The sequence below is a fragment of the Rhea pennata genome, chromosome 2 (assembly GCF_028389875.1).
Source record: "Rhea pennata isolate bPtePen1 chromosome 2, bPtePen1.pri, whole genome shotgun sequence".
Taxonomy (NCBI): domain Eukaryota; kingdom Metazoa; phylum Chordata; class Aves; order Rheiformes; family Rheidae; genus Rhea; species Rhea pennata.
In genome coordinates, this window is record NC_084664.1 from 126,564,455 (window position 1) to 126,577,715 (window position 13,261).

The 13,261-nt window shown below is 38.7% G+C and overlaps 1 long non-coding RNA gene across 1 annotated transcript; it reads right to left on the reverse strand.

Annotated features, from left to right (window-relative positions):
* Window positions 1-7,873: 7,873 nt before the first annotated feature.
* LOC134137405 (uncharacterized) lies at window positions 7,874-10,965 on the reverse strand. The gene is made up of 2 exons (XR_009957685.1): window positions 10,800-10,965; window positions 7,874-8,104 (listed from the first exon to the last, which is right to left on the reverse strand). It is a non-coding gene; the product is annotated as an uncharacterized LOC134137405 (long non-coding RNA).
* Between the last annotated feature and the right edge of the window lie 2,296 nt (window positions 10,966-13,261).

A 13,261-nucleotide genomic window follows, 5' to 3' on the forward strand; every position in this document is an offset into this window, starting at 1 on the left:
ATCTATTTGGTTTGCTCAGGTAGAGGTTGTGCAATGATTTCAGAGCCTAATGAAAAGCAAGGATAAAGCAACCAGTTGGAAATGAATTGGCAGCAGAACTTTTGTTCTAAATTATATGTATATAAAAACATACTTTGTATTTGCTCTCCACAGTGAAAGAAACAAAGAAAGTAGCTACTGTTCATTTCTAATAAATCTCTTAAAAAGGAGGTAGCAATAGAAGGTCGGTCTTTGGAGACTGATGAGCTTGCACTGGCAGAATTGCAACCATAGACAATTTCTTATTTTCAATCATGATCTCCATGTCGTTTTAATAACAAAAGTCACTCACCAAAAACAGAGTCTAAAATAGATTCAAAATAGTTTTTGTTTAACTTTTAGCATTTACTTAACTGGTTAGTAGTTACAAATCTGACACACAGCAGACATAACAGTGCTCTTCAGGAGATTAAAGGATTAGTCATTCACTAGCTTAATCAGATTAATCAGAGAGTTTGAACACAATATATAATTCTGTCCACAAAGGGAATGTATGATAGCCACATGCTCGCCTAATTTAGGAAGAGATACTAGGGATGGACAAACCAATACAAAGGAGGGCAGAAAAAATTGCAAATTATCACAAGGATTTTTTGTAAACACTGCACTTTTAAGTGCCACTTAAAGATCTTACAGTCTCTACTGGAAATGCAAATTCACAAAATGTATATAGAACACCAACGTTAGCTAATAGCTTATGCAAAACCATAAAATGACTAATAAAATATCCTGTTATGTGTCTGTGATATTAGTATACAGTAAACAAATGTGAATGTTTTCCTTATTTAATTTTATATTTAAAAACTTGGTTTAGTTTGTGGGGAGAAGTTCATTTTTGTCCTTTTCATTCCACAGCATTCAGAAACAAATAAAAAGTGTGGGGAAAAATGCTGTGAAATTTTAAAAGCTGGCTTTGTGACAAAATTAAAAGATACCAACTGATGTAGTAAGCTATTCTAGAGTAGAAGAAAACAGACCGACAAATCCAGAATTTAAACCTGCTTTTACAGGTTTTTGCGGGTTGGAGAAATCTAGTATGTTTGTGTGAAAACATGCACTTCTCTTCCATACAATTTGAACACAGGGAGAAGTGGGTAGGAATCTCAGCATAATGAGGTTTTTTTTTCATTGTAGAACTTATTTAATAACTGTAGTATTTCAACTAACAATTACAACAGAGAAGTCATAGACAATACCGATATGAATCTTGTTTTTTCGTGTGAGGAAGCAGAGCAAGGAAAAAAAACAGCATCACTAACACTATCTTAATCTATCATTCATTTCTTAATAAAACTATGTTCTCCAAATGTTCTCCTATTTCTTAGGGGTTTTTTTCAGTTTCCGTCTTTTCTCCCTTTCTGGGACAGCAGCCTTTACAAGCTTCCCTAGCATTTCTGAAGGCGTTGGTCTCCATCTGAACCGTAGCTCCCTGACATCCAGGCGCCACAAAAGAGGCACTTCTAAAGAAGAAACAAACAAATTAATCTCCATGTGCTTCGGGAAAAGACACTGTTGCTGGAAGTAGGCCAGGTTTTCACTCTGAAGGATGCACTGTACTTGGCAAAGCTCAAATGTGTGTCTGAGGCGGTTTTTCTGTTAAAATTTTAAGGTTTAATAATTGCGGTTCCTTAAAGGAGGACATAGGAACACACTGGCGAACAAGTGAAAGCAAATAAGTGTTACGCAAGGACGACAAAAAGAAAGCGAACTCTAAAAGGAAAACACTGAAACGGTGCAATCTGGTGGTTCGCATCGGGGGTCACGCGTGCGGTGCGTGTATTAAACGCGTCGAGGTGAGCTTGTGTGTGCAGGGCAGACTGCAGCCGTTCCCTCCTCCTTCAGCAGGACCGGGCTACGCGGGGAGGGCTCGACGAGCCCGCGCGCGCCGGTCCGCTCCCACCGACACGCGCGGCGCTTGCCGAGGCCGTTGTGCGAACGCGTCTCCGGCAGCTGCCCCGCTGCAGCTCCCCACCCGGCCCCGGCCCCGGCCCCGGCCCCAGCCCCGGCTCGGCTCCACGCGCCCGAATTACTCAGCCTCGGACCGCGACGGCTGTAATTCAGCCACGCAACCCGTAGCAACCAGCATCCCGTAATGGATCGCTGTCAGGAGCTGTCTGAGAAACGCAGGCACAAACACAAAGCTGCCTTTTGGAAATATCAATTGCAAGCTCAGGCTTTGCTTTCTTTCTTTTCTTTCTTTTTTTTCTTTCTTTCTTTTTTTTTTTTTTTTTTTTTTTTTTAAGAATTTACCGAATTAAAAGTATGCCAAAAATAACCATAATGATATTGTTTTATTTGCACAAAGAAGTCTATCCTAATTGCACAATAACTGTCTTTTTGCAAACAAACTTGTTTCCACCCAGCACTGACAGTCGGAGGAGCCCGCGTGTGCGCGTGTGTGCTGGGGGGGGGCTGCTTTGTGGTGGTGTCTGTACGTCTCGTGCCGGCGCTGATGGAATTATTGTTTATTTTTTTAATTTTCAGAGGTAGGTTGATGACAGCTGAAGAAGACTGTATTTGCTGAAGAGCAGCATGATGGTAGAGAGGAGCGGAGTTCCTGAGGGAGATCTAATGGTGCCTCTCCTTCCTGCACAGAGATAAAGACTTATAATAAGCGTGTATGTTCACCATCTGGCTCTGTGCATGTGGTCCTTATGGAGGCGAAAGCAGCACAATCTGTAAATGATCAGGAGCCATCGCGCTCTCTCCAGAGAATCCACGATGCAATCAAGGTGACAGATGGCATGGCCGCTGCTGTGGCCTCATGGAGAAGATCAAAATCACCTTCAATAAACTCTGACTGAAATGGGCATGAGCACCTCAAAAAAGTCAGTTTGTCAGTCAAACTGCGACAGCAAGCTGCATTGGGGAAACATAGCGGCCAGCTCTCTGTTTTCAATCGTTTCCGTCTGACTGAGCCTGAACTATGATCTTTCTCAAATTGTCCTTTCTGTTTAGCTGAAGCAGGCCAGCAAATTGCCAGATTCATAGCTTTATTGAAGGAAATTGAAAACATGATGTCCTCAATTCAAGGGACAAACAGCTGGCAGGTGCTTGGACACCCAAGCACATAAAATGGACCCCTAGTCTTTTGGACAAGTTTGTCCAACTTTTGTCAGAATAAATATAGATATATAATAAAATAGATATAATAAAATTCCAGTTTAGGCAGGGTTTATCAGGCATTAGCTGACAGTGATTATGTGACTGCAAATGGACCTTGTGCAGTGTATTAAATGCTGGTTTTTCCCACTTATGCTAAAAATTCTGTATCTACTGCTAGTTATGGTGATTTTTGTTTCCTCATTTTGGATAAATATCTTAGTATTCTACTATCTTAGTATCTGAGTATATCTTTTTGCCACAACTACTTACCAAGTATGACCATTAAGGGCCCAGTTCTGCAGGGTTTCCAATGTTCTGCCCAGTTTTGGACAAGGTGGGTCAATCTCTTAAAGGACCAGACTGTGAGGGCCAGACCTTCAAACCGCTGGCTCTTCCTGGTGAAGGCTCTGACCCTGCTGCTTCCAGCCCTGTCAACACGAGCCCACTGGGCTCAGGACCTTGCTGAATTTCAGCCCTTGCTCGGACAGGGAGGTAAGTAGTGGGCATTTTCCGTTGTCTATGTAACTGTATGAACAGTCAAGGGCCAGGGAAGCTTTGCTGAATGGGATGGTGAAGAAATATGTCCCTTCCTTATTTTTTTTTGCAATCTTTACTTGGCCAGCTCCTTTTTTTAAGGAAATGCTAAATTAATATATCTTGTCACTGCTTTAAAACTCACACAGAGGGCTTCCAAGCAGCCCTGAGAAGGCTGAAGCTCAGTTGCCAGCCCAGAGCGAGAAGGACATGCCTGAAGGTGACGGAGGAAGAGAAGAGTGGCTTTCCACCCGCCCTCAGGTCCTGCCCTGAGATCTTCCAGGGGCCCACCGTGGGTCTGCGTCGGGAACAGAAGTGCATCGACGGCTGTGTCCTCGCTCTGGGTGGCAGATGGTCACTGTCTTTCTCTGTTTGCTTACTTGCATGTTTGGTTTTCTACCACCACATTTTAAAATGTCCCTGTCGCCCTTAGCCTTTCAAGCTACTCATTTTTATCCTCGTTACTCCTGAGATATCCTAGAGAACCTTTCGGCCTGGTTCAAAGTCTGTTAATGGCAGTGAGTCTTTTTATTGACTTCACTGGTTTTGAATAAGCCCTTGGCACTTATGTCTCTGTACAACAGACCATTATCAAAGGCAATTAATTTTTTTATTTTTTTGGTGGGATGGGGAGAATGGGTCACATTTTAAACTCCAGCTTCCTCTTCCATCTGACTGATTTTACACATTCAGTTGATTTTAGTGGGTTACACATTTTATGTAAGCAAAATAAATAAATAAATATGCTGCCTGTGTGTTAGCTACCCCTTTCCTTCTCCACAAATGTGACTTCGATATGCATGAGAAGAGGTATTCTCTCTTTCACCATTACACAAAGACACCAAGAGTGTGGGACAGAAATGGCCTTCCAAGCCCAACATTTTCATCAACCAAAATGGCATTTTGTGACTCCAGCATTCTAGGATTTGGATAAAAAGGAAATGGCAAAAATTTGATCTGAGTAACATTGAAGTACTGCCAGGAGAAAGAGAAGGGAGTTTTAGAGCTCCTGATAGTTTCTGCTCTCTCTATTGATTTTTGAGTTTGAATTAAAATGTTGGATACTTCAAGATCCTACACTGAATTTTACTGTAGTGTAACAGGGGCCAAGAGTATCTTTGTCTGCAGCAGACCAGGTATATAAGCGATTTCTTCCAGATCTGGGCCTTTCACTGTTGCCTGTGTTGTTCTGCTGTCCAGTTCATCCTTGGGGAAATGTTTCTGAGCAATGCATGGACATTTTCACCGGTACAGTTCCCAAGACAATGTTAGTATAAAACAGTGTAAAATAGTCACACATACCCAATAATACTGTAAGCTCGGGGATCTTGTACGAACCTGGCTGTCAAAATATCTGAATATCTGATATTGTTATTATGGTAACCAATCTATGAGGTGAGATGCTAATGCATTTGGACACCAGGGTTGTGAAACTAAGGTGTTCTGAAATATTAATAGACTTGTCACCAATAACACTGAATGAGGGTCTCTGTAACTTGTAGCTAAACTGTGGTAGTTCCCTTTCCTGGGACTATTTCCTCATTTGCTATTTGTTTCTCACTCTGATCTGTAACGCTCAAAGGGAGTAGGGAGGTCTGCTTTGCTCCTTTGGTAAAGAAAGCTAAGTCAGGTAAGGTATTTTTGTTGACAAGCCTCAGTCTGCTGCAGCTGCACTTTGGAGAACCCTTGCTCTGGAATTTATTTTCTCCTACCACGATTTTTACAGGGTTAGTGCGAGGACTCTATTTCTCAGCGGAGGAAAGGCCTGGACTGGTTCAGAAGTGGGAAGATGAATGTGAAATCACCCTCAGAGATTATTTTTGGTATAATGAATAATTTTAGTTTTTGTTTAGTATATGACATAATGCATGCCACATAAAGAGCTGCAGATTTCAATAAACATATTCACTAGACCAAAGGAGAGAGTGTCAGGCCAATGGAAATAAGCCATTGCATAGCTCAGAAAGCTAGGTGTCTTTCCCTGATAGAGTGAAATTTCACTTAGTGCATAGAAATTTGGTGTCATATATTACAAGAAAGGAAAAAGGATAGGTTTCCAGATAATTGAATGAAGTGAAGGGAAATTTAGGGCCAGAAATGCTTTTGTCCTTGAATGTTCTTTTGTCATATTCCAAACAGGGACTCCATGTCATGGACCTGTGAATTCAAAGACTGCTTTTAAATCTCTACTTCCTGCATGACTGACACTTACAATTTGGTAATATTTTTCAAGTCATCCTTTGTGCACATTTATTTCAAAATAATGTATGGAACCTGTAAAATCTTATTAGAAAATTTTTGCTGCAATTACACTCACAGATTCTGTGTGATCAATATGTAAGCCGATTGTCTCTTGTTTTAATATGACCTTTAACTACATGTGACTATAACTACATATGACTATGGCTGCATAAATACAATGACAATCACTGTCTGAAATTAAACAGCTTTTATACCATGTAATGCAGGTATTTTGTTACACACTGATGGAAAAAATAAAAGATTTTGCATTTGGGGAGAAAAATGCAGAATTTGGAACTTAGCAACGTTGCCTGGGGAATATTTAATAATATTACCATGCCTGCCACATACCAGGGGACTGAACTATCCAGCTATGCCTAGAAATGGGGAATCACTTCTTACCTTCCTTTTTTTTTGTGTTTGCTTGTTCTAGCTCTTTGTTTCTCATTCCACTTAGGTCATTTAATAATAATAAAATGTATTGCTTGAATGCTTTCTAGAAATGATTTTAAAGCGAAGGAAATCAGAAGAAGGGGAACATCAAGCAAGCTGCTTCAGGGAATGGACTCTTGTCCACTGGCAGTTCTGGGTAATTTCCATTCCAGTTTCCTGGACAGCATTATGGGGAAATGGGATGTTCTACTTCCATGGTTATCATTGCAACAAAGGTAGTGAAATATCCCCTTAAAAGGAGGTCAGTGGCGTCCAGTACCAAGAGCGGGAGGTTCAGTGGAGAATAGGTGATGAAATAGAGGATTGGCATTGAGCAACAATGCTAAGGTTTCATATATAAGAACATTTTTTATCTACTGAAAGTGTCTCACAGATAGGAAAAAAGCAGTTTGCAAATGCAGCAGAGATCTTGTGTGTGAACTAGCATGAACTTCTCATCCTTCTCTGGTCAACTATCACCAGGAAAGGAGAATGGCTAGCATAATGATTTAATGTGAAATTTTCTTTTAAATTTCTGAAACTGTTTGCATAGCATGACAAGTGGATATGTTGGGATGAGGGGTATGAATAGGAATACAGAATAAATCAAACTACAGTGCAGTGGCCGTTTGGAGGTAGTTGGGTGTCTGGATTAAGATTGCAAAGGTTGATATGTGCATGTTTTGCATGCATTTTTTCTTTTGTGCCTGTGGACACAGAATTATGGTCACAAAAGACAGAGAGCTATATTCTATTGATGGGATTAGATGTCCACAAAATGCTCACCTATTTGGTACGATAAGCATCGCAACCATAACCCTGATTAGAAAGGTCCACTTTCAAAGTGGTCCCAGACAGATTTCTAATCATGAGTGTACTATTATTTGAATGTGCAATTCTGTGATTGCTCCTGTGATGGGAGTAAATTAATGAACTCAGAATGGTCTGTCTCAAATCAGAACCAGGAACTGAGAATATTCAGTATGGCTGTGGCTTATTTCATGTCATGAACGTAGCATAGAGCTCTCAGACCATTCTGCAGTTGCATTACTATTTGACAGCGGCTCCTACCTCTGGGTAGTTGGTAGAGTCTGCTCCTGCTTACCTGCAACTCCACTAGAGTCAAAAGAAGGGAAAATCTGGTAAGAGAAGATGCATTACTTTGTATAAAAAGGTACTTTCTTTGTCTGGCAAACCACTCCTTTTTGTATGCACATCAACCAGATGGCCATTTCAGTTTGTCTCCGGCTGTGAATCAGACAATATGGCAGAATTAAGGGAAAAGCAGCAACTTCCCCTCCACCCCTCCGCTCTGTACATAAAATTAGAAATCAGTAACCTTTAGGGAGATTTAATTATAATTCTTTAGTTCTTTGGTAATTTAGGGACTTTTGACTTGCTCAGACCGTTACTATGCATCATTCTCCTTAAGAGGAAACTAGCTTAATCCCTAAGGATCATGACATAGGGAAAAAAATGGGAAAAGAAATTAAGTAATAAAAAGAAATGTGTGGAACAGTGGTTATTCAAAAAAGAACAAACCAGGGTAATTTTAGTGCTTTGATTTGATGCAAGCTACATTTTGCCTGGTGAGATTTCTGATGACACTACATGGGCAGTGATTACAGTTCATATCAAGAAGGCTGGAGCCTTTTTGTAGAAATAAACAGAGCTGGCTCTTCCCTGGTAGTCTCAGTTGCTTTCTTCTGCTCTGTAGATCTTCCTGTCAATTTTGGACAGCCACATCATTCACCTGCAAAATTTACAGACAGGTTGGGAAATCGCTGGCCCCAGGAGATGAAAGACAGCTACCACATATGTAGGGAAGATCATATGCTCTTGATTCCTAAATTTGGTGTGTTCAGATAGAGAGGAAGGGAAAAAAAGGAGGAAATAAGTCCTAAAGAAATCTTAGTAAAAATAAATTTCCAAAAAGGCCAAAATCTGCAGCATGAGCCCTAAGGACCTTGATTTTTGGAAACCCAGTGAGAAAAGACCTTGCAAGGCTTACAGAGACGTACTGTAGAAGCATATCATTATTAACATTATTTTGAGCCTCCTAACGCTGTTCATTTAACCAATTTGGCACCACTGTGTAGGATAGTATTATAGCATGTAGTCACTAGAATTTGACATTAGCTATTAAGCTAGACAGAGATCCACAGCCACTGTGCCAGAAGAAAAGCTCTAGTTCCCAGCAGGAGATGACTGCCCTATATCAAATCCTATACACAGCTGGGGTTATTTTTGCACTTTCCCTGATACTGTACCAGAATGTTTCAAGCATATGCATAATGATTTTGGCATATCTCTCAACACAAAATTAGCTCTTAGCGCGAGTAACTTTTTCTACAATGATACCCACATGCAGATGTGAAGAGGCGTGTTCCTCGTTGAAGTAGAGGATTTTGATCTTCCTATATAAAGTATATCCCTATATTTTAGCAGCTGCAGTGACAAACTAAATCCTTTCCATAACCTGAGGCTTCAGTTTACCTGCTGTTTCCACCTAGTACTCTCAAAGACATTTCAAGCATTTCTGTAATGTACAAGTAGAGATATTGTAAAGTCTGCACTGACTGTGAGTAAAAGTTGACTTCTGGAGAAATTCATATTAAAAGGAATAGAGACTCTGCCTTAGTAGTGGCAAACTGTAGAAAGATCTTGATTTTAAGGACAGGGAAATATCTGGTGCAGGTCTATAGATGCAAGTTCACAAGAAACTCTTGGTTCATAGAACAGTTCCAAGAATGACCATGAAATTTTAAATAAAGCTCAAGGATATAAGAGATTCTAGGAAATAATAAAATTAGTTTCTGTCAATATACTCCATACTGCTAGCAAGAATTTCTTTTGACTTCTATTAGAATGGAGTTTGAAATTTTCACCCTGAAATGTTAGCTAGTAAGTACTGTAACTGCATTCAGTAACATTTAATAGTGTGGACAGTTGAGAAGAGCACTTTCCCGTATATCCATTTTTGGCTATCTAGAATTTATGTCAACATTAACTATAAGTAGCTGTATTTCGTGGATTCCTCTATGTTATATATACCTGGTTTGAGTATAAATGTTATAAAAATTACACAATATTCCATCTATAAGTATACATTTTACCAAAAGCTGTGGAAAAGAAAAAAAAAAACAGCAGTAAAAACATTTGGAAAGTATACATTATTAGTGAGTACAATTACCAGAGTTAGAGAGTTCTCCTGGAACTCAAGGTGGAACTCCAGAATGTCAGATGTATACTAACAAGAAATGCAGTTTTCATATGAGCTACGTGGTATCTGTTTATAAAATCTCATGAGTCTATACAGTTGTAACTAAAACATTCCACATTTTCTGTTAATGATGCAAAAGTTCTGAAAAAAAAGACTCTTGGGGGTTATTTGAGTACATTTTAGGTGGATTTTCTAGGAGGGAAAAGGCAAAAAGCTGGAAGAAGCAAGCATTCAAACAGTTTATGAAAATTCTTTCTTTGTCTTAAGACTTGTATCTTAAAATTTAAGCACTTTAATTAAAGATTCTTGATTTCTAGCAGCATTTGAAACCCATTTTCAGTTTTACATTAGATGTCTTTCACATAACAAACTTTATTTAAGTTTTTATCTGTTCTTTCCTGTGCCTAGGCCAAGTAAGACATCCATCACAGTAACTCCATGAGGTCCTTGAAAAATCTTGGAAATTAAAATAACTCACTGCAGATCTGAGATCTATGGGGAACAGCCAGTCCTGATGAGAAGTACCTTGAGATCTGAAATCTTTGAATGTGTTACATAGGCACTAGGTTTTATTATCAGCTCATATTGTTAGTACCACATGTATTAAAGACAGAAGAGATTATGTGATGTACAATATGGGATAAACACCTCAAAGGAAAAAGTCCTTCTTTATCCATGACATTTTACCTAGATGTAGAAAGAAAAATAGTAATGTGAAAATAATCTGTGATCAAATTACTTTTTTATCTAACAGTCATCCAAGAAGTGGTAGAATTAACATGCTATCAAGTATACAATGCCTCTTTTATTGGGAGAAAGAATACACTTGCCAGCATAATATCCATATTTTCATAATTCTGCTATATAAATCCGACATACTAGATATTGAATGCAAGCACGAAAGTCTACATCTTTATCATAAAATCTATGTCTTTATCATAAGGGTGACAATAAAAAGGAGGAAGAATGAAGGTTTGCCTGACAACTAAAAAAGTCTTAACTGAATGAGCAGAAAAATTTTGGCAAGGTGGCTGTAAATCTCTGCATAGTTCTCTTATCAGATGATCTGCACTTTTACTGTAAAGTCACCCCAAATCTTTGAAAAAAAATCCCCCAAAGGTCAACAAAAAAATCATTTCTCTTCTCTTAACTGGCATGCAATTTTTACGTTAAATAAAATTTATACCCTAGGAAAAAAGATCGCTCAGAATTAATGTTTTCCTACCTTTATCCAGTTATCTTCTTGAGACTTTAAATAAACAGACGTTGTAACTTATGGTATATGACTTGAGTGTTTTTTTATATGTTATTATCATTCCACAGATGTATGTGTAGTCTGCAGTGTGTATATATCCTCTCTAATAACTAGCGAGCCTCTGGAGGCAAAGCCACCTCTTACGCAGTTCTTAACTTCATGAATAACCTTAAACACATGACTCATTCTGCTGACTTGGGATATCTCGTGTGCTTAAAGTTATATATATGCTAAAGTGCTTGGATGGATCAGGGCCAAAGCAAATAGGGACTATATCATTGTGCAGCTTATGATTTTCATATTATAAGATTCATTAACCTTGTCTTTGCATGAATTTCTACAAAACAAAGGTTTTGTGATTGGTGGAAATTCTTTAAGGTTTATTTTAATTTGTTTGATTTCTTTCCATTGTGCATGGCCCATTTTTATGCCTGTGTTTCCTAGGAAACAGTTGTAAAATGGAATTTGATATGATGTGTTATCAGGTTCCTTGTCAGCAAGTTTCAAGTGATAGTTATGAACTTGACAAATTACGTTAAAAAATTGTTATAGACGCACTGAGATAAAACTACAGGTTTAATATTTGCTGTCATATGAATTATGTTCTAATGCTTTAATTTGTTTGAGAATAGAGAAATAATTCTGGTCACTGGAAAGAGAGTATCAGTTATACAATATACAGTGAGGGTAAATGCAATCAGTGTTTGAGTATGCAGTTGTTCTGACTGTTGTAATATAATCTCATGAGGATGTGGATTGAGTTAAATCAGATTAGCTCCATTTATAAAGTCTTTTTCTTTACTGGGGAAATAAGAGCAAAAGGAAATTAATGCCTAATTAGGACTTGTGTCCAAAATCCAGGTAGGGATAGTATGTACAAAAAGTATAAGTGAACACCGTATTTCAGATGCTATTTATAATCTGTTAATTGCTGTACAAGTATAAACAGAACTGCTTATTTAAAACATTTGTACACATGTAAAAAAGTGCTTTAGAGAACAACTTAAAAACTGAAGTGCTTCTCAGTCTTTTTATTTTCTTAGTGTAGTAATGAGGATATCTTGAGCAAGTAAACCAAAAATACAAGAGATGGAAAGAAAAGGATGTCCTCATAAAAAAGTTTTTGAACATGAATTTGTGTTTGTGACATTTTTCAGTGTTATTGAAGTTAGGAAGGGTATGAACACGAAACTTCAGATTCATGCAGAGGACTCCATTTAACATCATGCTGTTTTCCAATGACACACTTCAGGAGAAAAGATTTCAGGAATGGGTAAGTACTCTTTTGGGAACAGCTTTCTGTAAACCTATCTGTATGCCCCAGTTATCTTGACTGAAGCCTAAGCAGCAATGCAAGGCTAGAAAGAACTCTGAAAGTCATATTAAATCCTTGGCTTTGGGGGAAAGAGAATTTGGAATTATCACTGGAGTGTATTCCACCAGTGTGCCTTTCCTAAGTAGGGAAGTTACCTGTTTTAGTTTTATTTCTATCATTATTTATGTTTTAAATATATAACAAAAGTCGTGCTTGGACTTAGGGAAATCTTAATGTCACGGTTTTCTTCCTTGTCGTCAGAGCATCCTTATGAACTATACCAGTTATGGAGATATCAGGATCTGTAACCTGACCACCAAGTGGCCTATCCTGAGGTCACGTCTCCCACTCCGCAAGATGTGGGACCGCATGAAAGCCCACCTCAGCTCGCTTTGGATTGCACACTTGTTTGTCCCTGACACCTAGGGTGCTGGAGAGAACAGGGACTGCCAATGTGGGCATTTCCCTAGAATCAGGATGCCGACGTCCATCTGAACCCATACGATCAGAAGTGCTCCTGTTTCCCCTTATGCAGTACTCACGTGCAAAACCTTGCCAGGTTTAGGGAAGGGGAGCTATCATAGCTAGAGCATAAGGAAAAGGATCATGCAGGAAACTTCCAACAGATTAAGGAGTCAAACTTGATTTTCCTCAGCCATAGGATGATGCCCTCCCAATTTATCGATGTGCAAATGAAAATTAAAAAAAATAAGTGATTACAGAAATGTTTGCATCTTCAAAGGAGTAGAACATGTTTAAAAAAAGAGAATCTACATTGCGACTCTGTATACCTATTTTTTTTAATTTAGGAAGACTCCCAAATCGTAACTTGGGACTTAGGAAAGTTACTGTTTACTCCTGATTCTATGTTCTTATCTCGAACCTTTGGCAAGTGTGATCTCAGGGAGATAAATATTAGGACTAGAAGAGAAGAAATTATTTTCCTGCAGATCGATCTAAAGTGTTTGGGGATGCTCAGAAATTTTGTCATTTTTAGTATTAGCAATGTTTCTTGAAGAAATGGATTTCTGACCATAGGCAGGGAAGGTGTAATTGGTGAATTAATTTAAGACATGGCTCTGCATAGAGAAATTACCACCACAATATAGTTGTATGT